This window comes from Euphorbia lathyris, chromosome 5, assembly GCF_963576675.1.
Source record: "Euphorbia lathyris chromosome 5, ddEupLath1.1, whole genome shotgun sequence".
In the NCBI taxonomy this organism is placed as follows: domain Eukaryota; kingdom Viridiplantae; phylum Streptophyta; class Magnoliopsida; order Malpighiales; family Euphorbiaceae; genus Euphorbia; species Euphorbia lathyris.
The window spans coordinates 93,980,497-93,996,616 of record NC_088914.1 but is presented as its reverse complement, the minus strand read 5'-3'; the positions used below and the strand labels follow the sequence as shown (position 1 = coordinate 93,996,616).

The following is a 16,120-nucleotide window of genomic DNA, read 5'->3' as shown; positions in this document are numbered from 1 at the left end:
AATTAATAAAGAAAGGTCCATAATTGGAAAATCATGCAAAATGACAAATATCCTAAAATATGGATGGTTTTAGGCATAGACCACTAAAGAATGTTCTAATTTAATTAATCATCAAGGCATTATGCACTTTGTAATTTATTGGGAATTAATTCTAATTATTAATTAATGAAATTTCCATTATGGTTTTATAGTTCATAAAATACTTAGGCCAACTTGATCATCTAAATTCCAAAGTTGATCAATACATATATCATTATGTTATTGGAAAAAGAAATTAGTGCCCCCATCATAATCAAACACCTAATCATAATTCACCTAATTAAAATCACCAATATAATAATTTAGAGTATATTTAATTCAATTATTGTTATTTGGTGTTTGTTTGTTTTATGGAACAAGTATCAAATTTAATATTAATATTTTCAGTAAAGTGTAAATTTCGCCTTAACATTTTTTATATGAAAGATTGGGATGCGATTAAGTGGCTAGACATCTCAACTAGGTTGACACCCCTAATACACCAAATCAACCCAAAATATTATTAATAAAAAAAGAAAAATTACAAAGGGAGGAAAAGAAAAATAAAAAAGGTTCAAAACAGAAAAATTAAGGAAAACGAACATAATAAACATTACATAGGTCGTCAAAAACAGACGATTGACAAAAATGAGGAGCCGAATGCCACCATGTAAGAGCCGTAGCCGTCTTGCCAAAACGGACAAGTTGATCCGCCGCCTGATTGCCGTCTCGATAGATATGAATGATTCTGCAATTCATATTCGAGAATCTAGATAAATATTGAAGCCAGTCTTGTGTAATTTTTCATGGACATCCCTATGGGTGTTTTATAGGCTGTTCGATAAGCCCATAATGCATTATCGAGTTTCAGAGACCAGTCCTTTCGTGAAGAATTGACTGTTTTTTCTAAAATTTGCTTCAGCTCCCTGTTGGATACTTCAACCTGTCCGCTCGTTTGGGGTGGTACGGCGTGGCTATACGATGTGTGACACCATATTTCTGAAGTAGTTTTTCAAATAGTTGGTTACAAAAATGAGTACCTTGATCACTTATAATTGCCCTTGGCACTCCAAATCTGGTGAACAACTGTTTTAAAAATTTAATCACTACCCTTGCGTCATTTGAAGGATAAGCGCATGCTTCCACCCATTTACTCACGTAGTCCACAGCGACCAGGATATACTGATTCCCAAAGGAGATGGGGAATGAGCCCATGAAGTCGATGCCCCATACATCAAAAATTTCGCAAACAACAATGTTGTTTAAAGGCATGGCGTTTCGGGCAGAAATGTTGCCTGTGCGTTGACATTCATTGCATCGTTGAACGAACTGTTGGGCATCTTTGTATATAGTGGGCCAGAAGAAACCTGCTTGAAACACCTTTGCAGCGGTTCGATTTACACCAAAATGTCCACCTGATTCTGCGGCGTGGCATTTGTGCAAGATCTCCATTCCTTCTTCCTTGGTTACACATCTTCGCAGGAGCTGGTCTGCACATAATTTAAATAGATAAAGTTCCTCCCAAATGTAATATTTAAGTTCAGAATAAAACTTCCTTTTTTCGATTTGTAGAATATCGAAAAGGTTTTATTTTGCACGCCAAGAAATTTGCGATGTCAGCAAACCAGGGGAGTGTGGAGATTGCAAACAGTTTTTCATCAGGAAAATGGTCGAGGATCTCGGGTTGTTCGATCTCCGTGGTTGCTTCTATTCTGGATAGGTGATCAGCTGCTAGGTTTTCGGATCCCTTTTTGTCCTTGATCTCTAAATCGAACTCTTGTAGAAGCAACAACCATCATATTAATCGTGGTTTGGCATCCTTTTTGGCGAACAAGTATTTTAACGCTGAATGGTCGGTATACACAGTCACCCTGGAAAGTACCAGGTAGGGGCGGAATTTTTCCAATGCGTAGACCACTGCAATCAACTCTTTTTCTGTGGTTGTGTAATTCTGCTGAGCTTCATTCAGAGTTTTGCTTGCATAGTGTATTGGCTTAAATTGCTTATTAATTCGTTGTCCAAGAACATCCCCTACACTGAGATCACTGGCATCACACATGAGCTCGAATGGTGCATCCCAATCTGGTGAAGTGAGTATAGGTGCATGTGTCAAAAGTGTCTTGATATGTTCGAACGCCTGGTTGCACTCGTCTGTGAAGATGAAGTTAGCCTCTTTGTGTAGTAGTGCGGAGAGTGGTTGTGCGATTTTTGAGAAGTCCTTGATGAACCGTCTGTAGAATCCCGCGTGTCCTAAAAAACTTTGAATATCCTTAACCGTTTTGGGCACAGGTAGTTTCTCGATTACCTCCACTTTAGCCTTGTCAACTTCTAGTCCTTTGCTTGATATTTTTTGTTCGAGCACAATGCCCACTGTCACCATAAAATGGCACTTTTCCCAATTTAGGACCAACTGTGTTTCCGTGCATCTCTCCAGAACAGCTTCTAGGTTTTCTAAACATGCTTCGAATGAGGTGCCGTAGATAGAAAAGTCATCCATAAATATTTCAACTATTTTCTCGATCATATCATGAAATATGGCCATCATACATCTCTGAAATGTTGCTGGAGATTGCACAACCCAAAAGGCATACGTTTGTATGCAAAGGTCCCATACGGATAGGTGAACATGGTCTTTTCTTGGTCTTTGGTGCAGATGTGAATCTGGTTGTACCCGAAATATCCATCCAAGAAACAGTAGAATTGATAACCAGCTAGTCTCTCTAACATCTGATCGATGAAAGGAAACAGGAAGTGATCCTTTCTTGTTGCTTCGTTGAGCTTTCTGTAGTCAATGCACATCTGCCATCCTGTGATTGTCCTTGTGGGGATGAGCTCATTTTTGTCATTTTTGACCACGGTGGTTCCTCCTTTTTTAGGAACAACTTGGACAGGACTGGTCCACATACTATCTGAAATAGAATAAATGGTTCCTGCCTCTATAAGTTTGATCACCTCTGCCTTCACAACTTCTTTCATGTGTGGGTTTAGCCTTCTTTGCGGTTGCACAGTTGGTCGATGGTCTTCTTCCATTAAAATCTTGTGCATACAAATTGTTGGGCTGATCCCCTTTATATCCTCTATCTTCCATGCCAGAGCCTCCTTGTGCTTCCTTAAGATGGTGAGCAACTACTCCTTTTGATCCGCTGTCAATGTTGCCGAAATTATCACTGGTCTACTGTTTGGTGGATCCAGAAATGCGTATTCCAGATGATCAGGTAGCTGCTTTAGTTCAGGACATCTTTCTTCGTCTCCCTTCTCTAGATTTATTTCAGGAAGGGTATCCTGTTCTTCGTCATCGATAATTCCTTCAGTGCTACCACCCTCTTGTTCGGAGTCAAACACTCGTTCCTCCTCTTTCTATTTTTCCTCATCGAGTTGTTCCTGCAAGAAGGGATTGTCCTCATTCTTTTCAATTAAATAACATGAGTCATCAGATACCGACGCATAACGAACAGCTTCATGCATTTTAAACACTACTTCTTCGTTATTGATTTTCAGAACGAGCTGTCCCTTGTGTACGTCAATGACAGCTCTTCCTGAAGCTAGAAAAGGTCATCCCAAGATTATTGGAACTTCCAAATCTTCTGCAATATCCATTATAACAAAATCAACATGCACTATGAAATTTCCGACTTTAACCAAAACATCTTCGATTATACCCTTGGGGTATCTAATTGATCGATCCGCTAGTTGGACCATGACCTTAGTTGGTCTTGGTTCTCTTAGACCTAATTGCATATAAATTGAATATGGCATAAGGTTAATACTGGCTCCTAGATCACATAAAGCATTTTGAATGGTGAGAGTTCCTATTGAACAGGGTATAGAAAAACTCCTTAGATCCTTGAGCTTCTTCGAAAGTTGCTGTTTGGCTTGTAAGATTGAGGAGCTATCCCTGTTTAGTTGTACCATAGCTACACTTTCCAATTTCTTCTTGTTGGTAAGCAGATCCTTCAAAAATTTGACATATATAGGCATTTCAGACAAGGCTTCAATGAAAGGTATATTAATGTGCAACTTCGTCAATTGTTCGAGAAAGCTCTTGTGTCTCTTTTCACAGTTCTTCTGCTTCAGTCGTTCTGGGTATGGAACCCTTGGTTCATAATGAAGTGCAGTTGGTTCTTCTTCAACCACCTGTTTATCTTTCCTATGTTGAGGCACAAGTGTTTGATCGTTGAACTTCGCTCCATCTTCTTTACCCGCGACAGATTTTTCACCACTGTCCCTTACCTCTTTACCTCCCCTTAGTATGATAGCATTAACCTCTTCTTTCGGGTTGGTCACAGTGTTGCTTGGAAGTGTGCCTTTTTCCTTCGAGGATATGGCTGTGGCAAACTGCTGCATTTGAGTCTCAAGATTCTTTATGGACGATTGTGTCTGCTTCATGAACTGCATCATCATGGATTCTAAATCAGGCTTTCCTTCTTGTTGAGCATTTGATTGGCGCTGATAGTGTTGGTTTGATGAACTGCCTTGTTGTGGTGGATATGATGTTCGTGAGTTTTCTTGCTGCATAGCTGGTTGCCTTTGATTATCCTGCCAAGAGAAATTCGGATGACTTCTCCACCCTGGGTTATATGTGTTCGAATATGGATTTGGTGGTTGACGAGCAATGAAATCACACTGTTCCTGCATTGATGCACCTGGTTTGGTTCCTGGGCAATCTATGGGTCGATGGGGTCCACTGCAGAAATCACAACCATCGGGTGATATTATCTCCATAGGGGTCGAGAGTTGCGTGTTTACTGCTGAGACGTTCATCTTTCCCATTGTTTTGACCCGTTGTTCCATTTGTGAGGATAACTTGGTTATTGCCTCACTGTTTGCGCTATTTGTGACTCTCTTGCCATCGCTTCTCACCGAGTGCCAATTATAACTGGTATTGACCACTCTTTCAATTAGCTCATACAATGCTTGAGGTTCCAGTTCCTCCGGATTTCCATTGTCAACTGATTCAATTTGTATCTTATATGCGTTGGTCACTCCATTATAGAAGTTCTACACTTGCATCCACATGGGTATGCCATGATTCGGTACTCTTCTCAATAGTTGCTTATATCTCCCCCATGCTTCAAATAAGGATTCGTCCTCTTCTTGAAAAAAATGTGAGACTTCATTCCTCAACTTGATTGCTTGTCTGGGAGGAACATATTTCATCAGGAACAGGGTAGCCATTTCCTCCCAGTTCGTGATAGATCTTGGTTGTAGATTCTTCAACCAATTCTTCGCTTTATCCTTCAAGGAAAATGAAAACAATTTGAGCCAGATAACCTCATCACTATCATTTCTATATGAGTACGAAATGTGTTGCACATTGTGACGAAATCTTGGATATGAGCATTTGGATCTTCATTTGGGTATCCCCCAAACTGCACAGCTGTTTGTAACATTTGAATCATTGAAGCCTTCACTTCAAAACATGCGATTGCCTTCATTTGGGATAACAATGCATGACAAATGGCCTTCTGTGGATGGTCTGGAGTAATCCTTCATCCGCAACCTCTGGTTACCATTGTTGTTGTCGTCAACACGACCTTCCTCGTGGTTCTCTAGATGTTCCTGATTTGGTATTTCGTTTTCGCGATCCATTCTGATGCGTCTAGCTTGTCTGAGTAGTCTTCTCCTTCTTCTGTATGTTCTCTCTATTTCAACGTCTACAGGAAGGATAGGAATACATGCTCTTCGCATATAAAACTAGAAATCGAAATACAAAAACTGGGCAAACAGGTGGTTATCAGGTAACGAAATAAGCATACAGATTCTTCGAAACTTAAAATTAAACAATCCTCGGCAACGGCGCTAAAAACTTGGTGTGTTTAATACGGACGCTAGCAAGTGTACTAGGTCATGCGTGGTCTTTGGTAAGGCCAAGTGTCGTATTCCACAGGGATTGGAATCAAGTGAGAAGAATAAGTTACCTTAAATGTTAGACGTAAAACTTGGTGTGTGTGAATAATATCAATTTAACATAAATAATAACAAAACGCTAATAAGTGGAATGAAATCAGGATAAACAGGCACAAACCTAGCCATACGCCTATGAACAACTGTGCATAACCTTTATCATTCAGTGAAGTAGATTTATATTCATGAGTTGGGTCTCTCCCTCATTGGTCACTAAGGTCCGGTGTCCCATTTCCAAAGATACTAAATGAGTAATATTAACCAAGTGTTCTTGTGCTAACATACAAACAAGCATTAAGCAAAAGAGAGCATTCATAAAGAAACCCCAATATGTGGTAGTTTTCGTGTTCGTCCACTACAACATATGCCGATTAGTTATTTCGTTACGTCGGAGCACCGTCGTGTCATCTTTGGTAACCATAAAATAGATTTGATCTTAATCTATTCATTAAGCATACTAATAACACTCAATCATGGATAAAAATACTTCATTAGTTAATAAAAGAAACTTACAGTCGCCGTTTAAATGGCTGGCTAGGCCTGCATAAAGGATTACTCACTCATTGTCATGAGTGAACATCTTGTTTCCCCCCCCAAAACAATCTTCCGACAGAAAATATAAAAGAGAAAAAAACTAATGGTGGCGGTAATGCCGAGATTTTCTACAATGATATTCCCTTCCTATTTATACTCCCCTTACATCAACCCTAATTACAAGGGTAAAGAGTCACAAAAAGTAAATACAAGGACAAGTGAACAATCCTCCTACACTTGGCGCAAGATGGAATGCTGTCTTGCTTTCCACGTTTATCTCTCTTTCTCTCTGCTGTAGTTTGATCGAACCGCATGTTTATCCGTTTCCTTCCAAATGACCCGTTAATACCATTGTTTAAGCTGTTCTGTTCTACTGAAAGGATGTTCGTGAGGATTCCTGCTTCGAACTGTTATTTCTGCCTGTTTCTTCCATTTCTGGTTGAAAACTAAGACTTTGAAGCTCTTTTCCATGAGTGTTCATCCTCTTTTATTTGCTCCTTTTACTCGCATCAGCGGCACAAAGGCATTCCAAAGGAATTTGTTCCACTCAACTGGAGTGTTGTTGCAGAAGGAGCTATAAAAACCTTTGGCAGTATACATACCAGACATAGCCGGCTTCCACACATAAGTATCGGTTCCGTCCCGACTGCCAGAAACCCTCTGAATGTTCAATTGGACAAGATCAGGAAGTCAATGCAAATGAGTCCAGGATTCATCAGGGCGAAAGGAGTGAAGCGGGTCATAAAGCTTGCGCTGTATATTTGCCGGGATGCCGAGCTGATTTGCAACCGTCGGTGCAATCCAAGAGTCCGTCCAAAAATTCAGTTCAGAGTTGTCTCCAAACCACCAGGTCACTTCCAAACTAATCTGATCATAAATTGGTCGAACAGAGGCCCAAACCAATGAATTTGAAATATAGCGCTTAGCCATACTAGATTGATAAAGGAAACAATTTCGCAACAAAAAAGGGATTTAACATTTTTTTTGAATCAAATCCCAGCTGAACTTATCAAGAAGAGAATTGTTGAACAATCCAATATCCTTGATACTTAGCCCCTCAAATTCATACCTAGCGTTAACATATTAGTCCAAATTTAACTTTAGCAGTTCCAAGCAATGTAAATTTTTAGCCTCGTGTTACTGAAAATTTGAAAATGCCGATTTAACTATATTTAACAGTCTGATGAACTTTTTCAAAATTTAGGTAACGTAGACCTAAATTTGATTTTGCTGGTAAAAATTAGAGTTAAATTTGCACATAAATTACATTAGAATTAAATATGCACTTCTTACAAAAAAACGTTATTGATCCTTATTTTTTTAGAGTAACTGATGATAGGTCCATAACTTGAAGTGTGCAAGGTGATCTCTTACATAGGCTCAAATTAAGAATGCCCAATTTTAATTTTAATTTGTATTGAGTATTTTAATACATCAATTGCCTTTTAAACTTGTTTAAAAAGTATGATCGATCCTCTGAACTTTCAAAGTGGCTCAATGTCTCTCTTAACATACATAAAATATCCAGTTAGCTCTCTAAACTAGTGTAAAATATAATCAATTAATCACTCAATTGCAAAAAAATTAAGTTGTATCCGAAGATGTGTTGCATGCGTCTTAAAATGTTATTAAATAATTCACGGAATAGATTAAAAAGAAAGTTCTTACTTTCTCAACTGTAAAACTTGTATTTTCTAATATTAGAACCACATAGCCCAATTTTAGTAATTTTATTTTTTTAAGACGCGTGTAATATATTTTTCACATTTAACTTACTTTTTTTTACAATCGGGTGATTAATTGATTATATTTTATACAAGTTCAGAGGATTAACTGAAAATGTTATACAAGTTGAGGGAGCTATCTAGATATTTTGAAAGTTTAGAGAGTCATATCTATCACTGGTATTGCCAACTAAGTCAAAATTAAAAGGGTTTATTTTCGAGAAGAATCAATTTAACCTCGTGTACAAAACAACATAATTTCAGTTACAAAATTAAATCTAATTAAAATTTTCTATTACTATTCCCTTCATTGACTAGAAGCCTTACCACTTAAATTTTTTTTCTATTCATGTGACATCTAAAAATTTAGTGGCCTAATTAATCTATGGGTAATTAATTTATTAGTCCTTATATTTTGACAAAACACACTGTTTAGTCCCTGTATTTTAAAAAACACACTGTAAAGTTCCTAACGTTTTTCTCGGTGAACTATTTAATCCCTAACATTTTTCTTGGTGAACTATTTAGTCCCTGCCGTTAGACTCTCATGAAGATTCTGTTAATCAATTTGGATTTGCATTCTTCTTTTCCTTTATTTTCCTTTCCTTTAAACTCTAATGCATCTGAAATCAACTTTGAGTGTTATTCTTCTTGATTTTCTTCTTAATCGTTCAAATTCGTAAGCATTGGGTCTGTTCTTTTTCTTATTCTCCATACAAATAGTTTCTTCTTCTAAATTGGATTTCCTCTTCTGAAGTTTGAAGGTAAATAGTAAAGGGTAATTTAGTCATTTCGAAAGTCATAAACGGTAAAAAATCTAACAAACAGATGGAAGGACTAAACAATTCACTAAGAAAAAGGTTAGGGACCTTACCATGTGTTTTTGAAAATACGGGGACTAAACAGTGTGTTTTATCAAAATATAGGGACTAATAAATTAATTACCCTTAATCTATTGATGTATAATTTCTTTACCAATGCACATACTGTGTGACTATGTATTTAATTTTCAAATTTTTTTTTTTTTATGGTTGTGACATTTAGAAAAATTACTCTAACTTATTTTCAATTTAATGTTGGGCCAATTTATGTGAGGAATGGGCCTTCAAAGGTAGGTTATACATGTAACATTTAAATGGGCCTAATTAGAACATAATTAGACTGGCCCATATTAATTAATTTGTGTCCATAGGTCCAATGTGTTTTTAGGCATAAACCCTTAGTTGGTATTTGATCAATCCAATTTTTTTTATCATTTGCCCCGATCTATTATTTGATCATATTTGACCCATGGTCTAGTTCAATTGATAAAATTTCATCAAATTTAAACGTCGTATATCAACAAAATTATTATTGTATTGACAAGTGATGATATTTTGACACTTAGGATTGATAATTTTTATTTTTGGGATTTGTTTTTATTTCTTTTTTTTTAATCTAATTAATTATTTTCACATAAAAAAATCTATATGGTAAATAAACTTCAAGACGTGTCACATGTCAAGTTCAAGTATCAAAATATCACCACATATCAGGGGGATAACATTTTTATCGAGTCTCTATCCAAATTGGGTGAAATTTCACTAATTTAGATAGTTCAAGGGCCAAATATGATCAAATAATAGGCCAAATAATAAAATTTTAGATAGGTCAGAGGCTAAATAACATTTTAAGCTTTTTTTTTACGAGAGGAAAAATAAATGCCCAAGCAAAAGAAAGAAAAAATAAAAATAAGATTACACACGAACTAGTCTACTAGAGACTATTGTACGAGGATCATTAAATAAAATACTCTGGATATCTGTTGGAGACTCAAAACACGTGTGATGAACCAAAAAAAGATTTACTAAGTATGTAGCTCAAAATCTAGTCAACTGCTCTGTTATCTTCTTGAAAAATGATTCATTTCCCGAGCGCTCTATGAATACCAAGACCTCCATCGTTTTGCTTCTGACATGCAAATTATGTCATCAGCGGAAAAAAATATGCGATAAATATGGTTCCATACATGAAAGATGGATCGACCTACAATTATTACTCGAAAATTCTCCCCTTGTCTTAATCCTCTAATAGTTTTAAAGTTCAGAAGTTTAGAATCTTCATCTTTATGCTTATTTTTTTTTAGGCTTAATGCTTCTCCAGCCCCCTCAACTTGTTCAAATTAGTCATTTTACCCTTCCAACTCATCGAATGTCCTATTTACCCCATTAACTCCATAAAAATGGTATTTCTCACTCCTTAACTTGTCCAAATTTGTCATTTTACCTCTTCTCAACTTATCGAATATCCTATTTACCCCTTTAACTCCATAAAAGTTGTATTTCTCACCACTTATGATCCTATTTACCCTCTTAACTCCATAAAAATGGTATTTGTTATCCTTTTATAGTAGTAAAAAAAGTTGAAAAGAGAAAAAACAAATAAAAAATACAAATAACAAGAACATTAATATAAACAAGTTAAATACATTATATGTAGGGATAATGTACTAAAATAGGCCTATGATTTTTGGGGAAGTATCAATTTAGGTTCCACTTACAAAATAGCATAAATATAGGTTTAACGTTTAAAAAAATTATTAATTTAGGCTTCGATAACATATTATAAGGGGTGAAAAAATACCACTTTTATAGAGTTAAGGGGGTAAATAGAACATTCTATGAGTGGGGGGGATAAATGGACAAGTTGAGGGGGTAAGAAATACCACTTTTATGGAGTTAATGAGGTAAATAGGACATTCGATGAGTTGAGGGGGTAAAATTACCAATTTGGACAAGTTGAGAGGGCTGGAGAAGCATTAAGCCTTTTTTTTATAAATCTAAATTTAATAAATATAACTTAATTAATTCTAGAATGAATTAAGAAGAATCAAATAAAGATACAGTCTTACATGCACCTTAATAAGCATGTAGAATTTGCTCATTCACCGTTAGATCTATGCTTATTAGAATCCTAAAGTGGAGATTCAAAGCATCCTGAGGCTTAGATTTAATAAGTCTATATCTAACGGTGAATGAGCAAATTCACTTGCTCATTAAGGTGCATGTGAAAATTCCTGACTGACAGATTCGGAATAGCATAATAGAAGACCTTAAAATTTTATTTTTTGGTTTAATTTTTAACAATTGAGATTTTCAAAATTATTATATTACAATTGATATAAGTTTTAAGTTTTAAATATATAAAAAAGAATTGGATCGAAGGTAAGCTCGGTACTGGCTCATTAATATCAAGTCGAACCCTTTCGAACCGAGAGCTTTGGCCGAACTTGGCTGAGCTTTTATCGAACTTTTAACGAACTTTAACCAAAATCCATCATATATGCATAAAATAAATAGTGTAGGTGACAAAAAAAAAAGTCTTACAACATACTACACATGAGTTCAAATTATTTTAAAAAAACAATCACATGTTATGACCGAGATTCAAGAATTGTAGATGTTACTCGTGGTCGGGAAACACAAACTCATAGAAAAATTTAAAACAAATAATATTATATATATATATATATATATATATAATAAAAAAATAATGAAGTATATACAGTAACTAAAAAATAATCAAACGAGATTTCAAACCGAACCTAAAGAATCTCAGGTTCAAGTTCACTAGTGCTTGAGCCGATCCTGAACTCGAGTCAAATCATATTGATCCCAACTTTAACCGAGCTTTGATCGAGCTGAACTTGACTATGTTACGAACTAACGTGTGGTGAATACAGAATTGGTCAGTTGGGGGCCGATTTTACACGTGTGTGCCTATTTTTTTTTTTTTGCTAAATCGAATTTTTTCAATTTTTTTTTTTTTGTATATATACGTCTTATAATGTAAGTGGTTAAAAGCTAATTTTTAAGTATCAATGTAAAACTTCTAAAAAAAATTGGATTTATTTTTAACAGGCTGGACTAATTTTAGAGGTACTAATTCAACATCCCATCAATATTACCGTAACCAACATTAGTCACTATGGTTCTGGTGGCCGGAGCCGCCTGACCCATGCCATGTATACGCCCCTTATCCATATATTTGCTTAAAGTGACCATTGATTCTTTGAATGGTACCTATTAGCCGTCTCGTACATTCTTAAAGTGATTTATTAGCCCACTGAACTTGATTAAAGTATACATATTTCAACTTTTCCAAAATCTCTCTTTATTCCGTCATGTGGATTTTAGTGGGCTAATTGTTCAATTTAAGCAAGTATAGGGAGTCAACAGAATATTTGTACAGTTCAGGGGTTAGTTGGCGTTCTAGGACAAGTTCAGGAGGCGCGATCATTATTGGGTAAATTACATCCATAGCCACTGAACTTTACCCATTTTAACATTATGGTCACTGAACTTCAATTCTTAGCGGTATGACCACTAAACTTTATACTTTTTAACACCGGTGGCTACTCAACTTTAACCAACTCCTCAAAATAACCGTTAACAACCTCAAAATAAAAATATTCAAGAATTAAAGTTGTTCAGAACGACATTTATCATAAAATCACATTTTTTATTTTCCAAAATCACATTTTTTGGAGCTTTCTCTCTCTCCTAACCAAACAACACCTAAATGACCCCAAAACGAAAATTTTCAAGAATTAAAGTTCCTTAGAATATCATTAACTCTTTGATTTTTTTTTATTTTCAGACCGTCAGTGGTCATTTTGAGGCGTTGAGTGACTTTCGATGTTAAAAAGTGCAAAGTCAGTGACCATACGTACTGTTAAGAATTGAAGTTCAGTGGCCACAATGTTAAATGGGTAAAGTTCGGTGGTAATAGGTGTAATTTATCTGATCTTTGTTAGTTTACGATTGACACTATCACATTATATTCGATCCGTATCACATTCATTCTATTAGCTCACCCAAGTTAGTATCATTCTCTTTACCGACTTAGGTATCGGAATGATCACTGATTTTCGATTCTTTATTGATCATTTTTCAGTCTTATCTCAGCAGTTTATATATCCAACAAAGCCCAACTCAGTATTCCTGGCATAATCCAGCTATCCCTAGAATTGGTCAGCAAAGGACCTAATTGCATCACTATAGTATCTACGTGCATGTAATGCAAAATATACATTTGTTTACACAGCCACCAAAATCCTCTACGTGTAATTATTGATTATATTAACACTATAATTATGCATGCCACGAGGCACAATTACAAGCATGTGTATTTTTTAATCTATATTTTAACCCAGTCTAAGTTCTAACAACTGACAGTATCTCAAATACGTATAATATGATCTCCTTCGATTCTAATAGAATTTGAATCACAAATTCAAATTTTATTAGATATTATATTATTCCTCACTTATCTGTATTTTCAAAATACTTAGTTACCTATTATATAGGAATAGAGTTTCACTGTAATGTGACTTGTTGACTGTATATATCAGTTTCACATATCAATAATAATCAAGCACTTACATAAAACCTTATATGGTATCAGAGACCAAACCCTAATCCAAACTCTATTCCCTCTTCCTCTTTTGCGCTGCCGGCCACCACCTTTCCATCGCCGTCGCAATGACAAGCCTGGCCCAATCTTCTGCATCCAATACCGGCCCCACCAATACCGGCCCCAAACCTACTGAATCTGTCGCCGCTTTCACGGCCAATTCTGAAACTCAATCTCTCACACATCCCTCCCTCACTGTCTCCAACATCTCCACCTTCATCAAAATAACCCTAGATATGGAAAAGGGACACTATTTCACATGGTCTGCTCTTTTCAAACTTCACACCAAAGCTTTTCAAGTACTTGATCACATAATTCCAAACCCTGCCACCGCCAATTCCGCCACATATATGCAACAAACTAATCCCGACCTCTGGTCTCGCATTGACGCTGTTGTCCTTCAATGGATATACAACACTATCTCCCTGGACCTCCTCCATACAATTATTGAAACTGACTCAACTGCCGCCACTGCTTGGAACCACCTCCATGACATCTTCTCCGATAATAAGCACCATCGTGCTCTTTTTCTCCGACAGGAATTTTCCAAAATCAAGCTAGCTGACTTCCCTGATATTTCATCATTTTGTCAACATCTCAAATCCATCTCCGACCAGCTAGCCAATGTCGACTGCCCCGTCACCAACGATCAAATGGTTCTCCAACTAATCTTTGGCCTAACCGACGCATATAACACCGTTGGCACCCAGATTCGCCACGGTGATCCCTTACCCACATTCCAGAAAGCCCATTCTATGCTAATTTTGGAAGAAACAGCCCGCACCAGGAAGCCAAATCCAACCCAGGACTCCCTCGCCCTCACTGCCGCATCATCAGACACCTCTCCGGCTAGCTACCCGCCGCCCCGACCCTCTAATCAGACACCTCGCGGAGCTCCATATCACCGCGGAGGCAGACACGGGGGTCGCTACGGCCGCGGACGATGGGGCACTATGATTCTCGGGCGTCGACAGGACAGTACCCACGGCCTGCAAATCATTACCCATGGGCTCCTCAATATCCATGGGCGCCGCCACCTCAACAGATTTGGGCCACGCCGCCTTGCCTGTATCCGGCAAATCAGTGGCAGCAGCAACCCTCCGGTCGCCATTCCCCACAACCCAGATTACTTGGGCCCCAACCCGCCATGCCATAAGCTCATCTTACAGCAACAAACTCCAGCTACACGCCTACTGACATTGCGGAAGCAATGCACACAACGTCCATCACGCCTCCCTCCGAGCAATGGCATATGGACACCAGCGCCACCTCCCACATGACAGCTAATCGAGGTACGCTCACTTCTTATTTTAATACGAGCTTCAATGAAAATATAATTGTCGGTAATGGTACCTGTGTACCTATTTGTGGTTCCGGTAATGCTTCTCTAGATACTAAACTCCATTCGTTGAAATTAAATAACATCTTGCATGCCCCTAAGCTCATTAAAAACCTTATTTCTGTTCGTCAATTCACTGTTGATAATCAAGTTTCTATGGAATTTGACCCCTTGGATTTCTCTGTGAAGGATTTACAGACGGGGACACTTATCATGAGATGTAATAGTCAAGGGGATCTCTATCCAGTCATGTATTGCTCACCTACCCCGTCTTCCTCTCCGTTCGCCTTCACTGCACTGTCATCTGATGTTTGGCATAATCGTCTGGGTCACCCTGGCCCCATTGTTTTGAATCAAATTCTTAATAAAAGTTTGCTTTCCTGTAATAGGATCAGAAATAATTCCATTTGTTCTTCTTGTCTTAATGGAAAACATGTCAAATTACCTTTCTACTCCTCGCAAAATGTTGCTTGTATGCCTTTTGATTTAATACACAGTGACATCTGGACCTCACCTATAATGAGTTCCAGCGGTCATCGTTATTATGTGTTATTTCTTGATAATTACTCCAATTTTCTATGGACATTTCCACTATCTCACAAATCACAAGTTTACTCTGTCTTTCTCACTTTCCGTAAATTTATTCGAACACAATTCGAACGTGACATTAAAACTTTTCAATGTGACAATGGGGGTGAATTCAATAATACATCATTCCGTCAATTCTGTCATACCAATGGAATGCAATTCTGATTCTCATGTCCATACATTGTTGAAACACCTTTTCATATAATTTTGATTTGACAAAATTGTTTAAGTATAATTTAAAATACATATTCTAAACACACTAAGTTTAAATGCTTTGATTTATTCTACTAATGTGTTTGTTCAATGTTGAGTTAAAACTGTTATAAGACATAAGAATTAAAAGGCCCAAGACCAATACGGAAGTCAAGGCCCAAGTCAAACAACTCAGTACAACTCGGCCCGCGTATGTCAAGACGTTGCCGTTTTGAACAAAACGCAACTCAGCGAAAGGAAGGATCTAGAAGACCTTCGGGAACAACTTCAAGATGAAGCTGTTGAGTAGTCTCGACAAAGCGTACAAGACAGCAGCTGGCAAAGCAAAACTTCCAGACAAAGTATT

At 37.1% G+C, this 16,120-nt stretch overlaps 1 non-coding gene across 1 annotated transcript; it reads left to right on the top strand.

Annotated features, from left to right (window-relative positions):
• The first annotated feature begins 5,038 nt into the window (after positions 1-5,038).
• On the top strand, positions 5,039-5,145 carry LOC136231644 (small nucleolar RNA R71). Its single transcript, XR_010690013.1, has one exon. It is a non-coding gene; the product is annotated as a small nucleolar RNA R71 (small nucleolar RNA).
• The last annotated feature ends 10,975 nt before the right edge of the window (positions 5,146-16,120 follow it).